The following is a 6,000-nucleotide window of genomic DNA, read 5'->3' on the forward strand; positions in this document are numbered from 1 at the left end:
TAATATATATTACATTCTTATACAAGAAACTTAAAAAATCCTAAAGGGATGTGTAAATTATTAATTACATTTAAGCAAAAAGATTTTCACAGGGGTCATTACAATAAAGTCATAAAAATAAACATTCTTTAAATTACACACACACACACACACACACACACCTACACATATACACTGTATATTATTAAATTATATCTACAAGATTTTCTCCTGATTTTTTTATTTTTATTTTGCTACCAAGTATAAACAGTGTTCTAAAACCACTTAGTACTTGTCACAACATAGCAACCCCATAGCAACCATTCAGACAAAAAGTTCCAAATTAAATTAGAAGAAATTCTATTTTTTTAAATGATGTCAGGAATTCCATTAGCATTCCTTTAGAACTTATTTGAAAAATCAGAAGGCAAAGCAGAAAGCTTTTATTTACATCTTTTGCAAATGATTCTATGTTATAATGTATTTATAATGTTTGTAGTAATGCTCTCTGACTCAGCAGTGAAAGGTGTCAAGAATGATTCTGATGCCTCCACCGAATCTCCCGGCCATATGACCGAACTCACACCCCTGCTGAGGAGATAATGAAACGATTTCCAGGACAATAGATGAGCTCTGCCTCCCCCGACCGCCTAATGCTGTCCTTCTGCATTAAACCCTGTCAACAAATCCCCCTGCTGTTGTGATTTCCTCAAGTTACTGACTTCTCAAGATATAGACAGGTTTAATATACATGAAAACCTCTTCACTGGATTGTAATCAGGAAAGGAGCTTGTTAACTTTTCTTTTGGGGTGTCCTGAGAGGTGAAAGCGGTTGGTGAGTTTCATGGCTGAGCTCTGTGATGCTGCACTTGAATTGAGCCGTCATTCAAGCGTTGGGAAACAGTGCTTCTCTTGATATAGCTGACTGCACATATGAGCGGTGTATAATTACTGCCCACACCACAGAGAAAGAGAGATGGAAATAACTAATGCTTCTCTTCACAAACTCTGCAATTAACACCTTGTTAAAGGTGCGTAAGGCCTTACATATGGAAACTATTATACAGCCGAAAGTTTCAACTAGTCTCTCTAAAATTCATGCACTTTTCACAGTTTTAGCACATTTTTACTATATATTTGTCCTTTGTCTTTAAGGTAGGACTTTATTGTGTGCTGTGTAAAACTAAAAAAAAAAAAAAAAAAAAAAAAATATTTATATCTAGAAAAATTAAATGCAATAATCATATATCATAAATGAAATATTATTACATATAAATATTATGTATATTTACAACATAGATATATGTGTATTATATGTGTAGCACATTATTTATAATATAATATAAATAATATAGAATAATACATTGAGATGACTGAAGTCATCTGTAATTTAAAACTCTTCTAAAAAGAGGGCTGCTTTGAAAAGATAAACTCTGATGACAAATCTTCCGTCAACTTCCCCCTTGCCCTTTTGACATAAGCTGTGCTTCACAATGCCTAGAGGTTTCATATCCTGACTCACAGCAGCTCAGGCATAAAATTGATGTTACCTATTGAGATGGTGACCCTTTGACTGGGTTTATAATGCTCATTACATCCTGACTAACAGTCCAGGCATGAGAGAGTCAGTGGAAAGAACAGAAGCTGTGAAGTCTGAATGTTAAACGGTGACATTAGAACAAACCTGTAGACCATGCATACAAACTGCACACACTTATACCTCCGAGTGGGAAGCTCGAATCCCAAACTCAATAATTGGCTTTACTCACAGAAGAAGCATGTTCGGATGTGTGGGCTAAAGTCCCAGAGTGAGATGTACAGAGTGAAAGTTAAAGTACACAAGGATTGCATGGATATATCTGTAAATGAAGATACTGGAAACTAGAACATTTGTGGTGTTGATCTATTGAATACTGTGATGGAAATAAAACATATGTTGTTTCGATACAAATATAGATGCCATGCTGTAAAAAGTCCAATTTAGCCTTAGTTACTTAAAAACAAAAGGGTAGAGATCTAAAGCCATTCCTTCAGTCTTCATTGTCACATGATCTTTCAGAAATATACTGATTTGCTGCTCAAGAAACTTTAATATTTTTGTGGATAAATAGTTTTTTAGGATTTGATGAACAGTTTGCAGCTTTGATTTGAAGTAGAAAAACTTTGTGACATTATAAATGTCTTTACTAACATATATATGTGTATATGTGTATATATATATATATGTGTATATATATATATATATATATATATATATATATATATATATATATATATATATATATATATATATATATATATATATATATATATATATAAAGTGTATCCTCGCTGAATAAAAGTATTAATATTTACTTTTTACTTATCCAAAATTTTTGAATAGAAGTGTATCAAGGTTTCCTTAAAAATATGAAGCAGCAAAAACTGAAAAAAACTCTGGAAACCTATTTTGGCACTTAAATTTAAGTCAAAGCTACGTATTATAATTAATATTAAAATAAGTAAACAAACAAATGAACAAGCAAATAAATACATAAATAAATAAAAACATAGAAAAAGCAACAACTATTAATCATTGTCTATTTCCCCACAATATTATCCACTAAACTAGTATCTGATGTCTCATTAGGAATCAAGCTAGTTTCATTATGCTGGAGCAATAAAACAGTCAAACATTAATTTGAGGAACTTCTAAGCAAAATATTCCCAGATAATGGCTTCCAGACAATTACCACCAACATAGACCCTGAACCCAGAAGATTAATCTGTGCAGGAATGCTGTTGGTGAGGTGTTGACACCCAGTGTCTCATTTGAGCTTTTAGGACAGTGCTGTTATCTCTCCGGCCAGGGTGCACTTATCACACAAAAGGGAACTGTATGTAACCAAACACAATAGGAGTGATTGAATGCATTCCTACACTGGAGTTGGGTTACACTGGGACCTTTTTAATAGATGATATCTGGCCCAAGTCTTGTGTGTCTTGAATATGCATCTTATCCATTACTAAAACTTGGTGTGGTATTTACATAAGAGCATTTGAGGGATTCTTTTCACACTGGGGAAGGAAGGAAGGAAGCCTATGAATGTTTTAGATAGGTGGACTCAGTCAAGAGAAGCTCAAATGACTTTTGACAGGTTGTGTGTTCCCAAAGCAACTGCATAATTCACAAACACCAAAAAGTACAGAGTGATGAGGAATGGGTGTCAAAACACATCCATTCTACAAACCAACTGCATGAGCTGCTGTTTGGACTGTATTGCAGGAGCTGACATGCATGATGGATAGATACATTTGAATATAAACTACTTAGACACACACACACACACACTTTATTTAGCAGAAGCTTGAAGACCTTAATTTTTTTTAATCATAAGTCTGTCTGTAGTGTGTTTACCAAAGCCTATCTCCATATATTTGAAAGAAACTGAGTGAAAGCAGTAGGCACTGTAATACAGATCCACAATGGCCTCATCATTAAAACGTTTGCAGACTCTTTGACCCATGAAGAGATCATCAGACCACCAACACATAGATAGTGAAGGTGGGTGGGATCTCATATGCTAATCTGGCAGATGTCCACAGATCTGGATGCATTCCAGGCTCACAATAAAAACAACGCATCATTCTTCTGTCTGAAAGAGCCACCGAGTGTCCACTCGCAGCAACCCGCCCTTAGCATGAATATCAATGAAAAGACAGGACGATTCTTATTAACCAAATGTGCATGTCTGGAAAAATGTCTGGCAATATCAAATCAATAAATAGTTTCTCATAAAATTCCGTATTATACAATTTTTTTTTTAACAAATTAGACTACACTAGAAATATGACATTGCTATACAGTTTCTGGTGTTTCAGTCCATAAATTATTTTTTTTATCTTTAATTTAAAGAGCTGTTTCACTCATTTTATTATCTACTGGATAAATATCATAAGTCTGACCACTTCGAAACGTAACAGCACAACTCATCCCATGATCATTTCCCTCCTTGTGTCCCATGCAGTAATCTGATCCTCTGACCAGTGTGTTTTCACTTTTCACTGGAAGTTTCCAGGTCTCTGCTCCTGATGGCCATTGTCTGACCATTCATGCATTCAGAATTCATCTGCTTTGTGTTTCTTTCCCGTGTGCCACGATGATTAGGGGTTTGAGTGCTAATGTTTTCATTAGCATATGTTCAGCGTGTTAACAGCCATGTTCTGACTAATGAGACGATGTGAATCATAAGGATGAAAATTGTAAGGAGGTTAAAAGGTCTGGTTCAAGATTCCAGTTAAATATATATTTGGTATACACAATATAACACTGCTTATGAATATTAAAATTGCAATATTTTTTTAAAATATATATATATATATATACACATGATAGGTAACAATTTATAGGCTGAATGCACTGTAAGTCGCTTTGGATAAAAGCGTCTGCTAAATGCATAAATTAAATTTTAATTATATATATATATATATATATATATATATATATATATATATATATATATACACACTAGTGGTGGGCATAGATAATTTTTTTAAAAATTAATCTCACTGTAATCTTGGAATTAATCTAGATTAAAATGGCTCATTTGAATTCTGCCAAAGGCATTCGGAATATGTGTACTACCCAAATAAAATAATGACTACAAGTAAGTCTTTTAGAACGAGTTTCTCAAGCTAGGTGGTGCATTAGACCAGCGGTTCATCTCCTGTTTCCAAAATGCATCACAAAGTGCTTGAGAAAGCTGTAAATGAATTCCACATTGCACAAGGTGCAAACAACCTTACGCCTGTTTCACACAAAAAGTTTTGTTTGGTGATGCTAGCAGCACAAAAACACACACAACTTTCACTTTATTTTATAATATGAACAGTCAGTAATTACAGTTTTTTTTAAGCCTCTCAATGCCTCCCATTCAATCCAGTCTGCAATTAAATACAACTAACTAGGAAATTCAGGAAAAAATATTATTATTATTAAACAATTATAATAATAATAAAACAAATAATAATTTGATTTATACAAGAAAGTTTCTGATGATTGAAATATGTCCTATACACCAAGAATGGCACAGAGTTAATGGACTAACTGACTGACACAAGCGAAAAATAAAAGAGGGAGAGATAAAGAAAGGGAGGCCATTGTAAATCCTGGTGACCAACATGCTTCCAAAGAAAAGACACCAATTTGAGAAAGGATGAAGCAATTTTCCACTTGCTAATGGTAGCGCTTAATTGCAAAGCCTTTATTAGGCAATCAAACAAGATCTATTAATAAACGTTGGTGTCATTTCGGCCTTTCAGGCGGCAGTTCATTTTATCTGTTTCTTTTCAGAGATAATGGATAATGCTACATTTCTATCCTGAAAGATCAGCCGTGGCATTTACTGTCAGCTCCACTGAGTTTGCAAGCTTGAATGGGCAGGTAAAGCAAACGAGGTCTTTGAAACGCACACAGCCAGGAGTCGGCCAGCAACACTGTCGGACAATGGGATGAGATGCAAGGAGATCAGATTTCCTTCATGTTTGTTTTCTTAGGATAAGGTATGACAGAGCAAAGCAAATATTGGTCTTCCCATGTGGCCATCTGTTGAATGTAGTGGAATCTCAATTATTATTATTATTATTTTTTATTATGCACATGGCTTGAAAAGAGCAGACGTCCTCATGACTGTTTTATTAAACTGCCCTGCCCCAAATAAGACCTATCTGACCATATTCATACTATTCAAAACATTGTTTGGGGTTGTTGAATTTGGATATGCATGTTTTTTGAACGAGCCACTGATTTGCATTCATCCAAGTTGGTTTACTTTAATCGCCTCTATGGCTAAGAGTGGTTTTGTTGAGCATTTATTACAGTATGCAAGAAAAATGAGCAAAATCTGATACTGTTTCACTATTGATAAATCAAAGGATTTGTATGGAAGACCATTTTTTTCCCCTCAAAAAATAAATAAAAGGGAATTGCAATACAAAGTTTAAAGTAATAAAACAGCCACATTGTGAATTCTGTTAAATTGT

Source organism: Carassius auratus, chromosome 48 (assembly GCF_003368295.1).
Source record: "Carassius auratus strain Wakin chromosome 48, ASM336829v1, whole genome shotgun sequence".
Classification (NCBI taxonomy): Eukaryota; Metazoa; Chordata; class Actinopteri; order Cypriniformes; family Cyprinidae; genus Carassius; species Carassius auratus.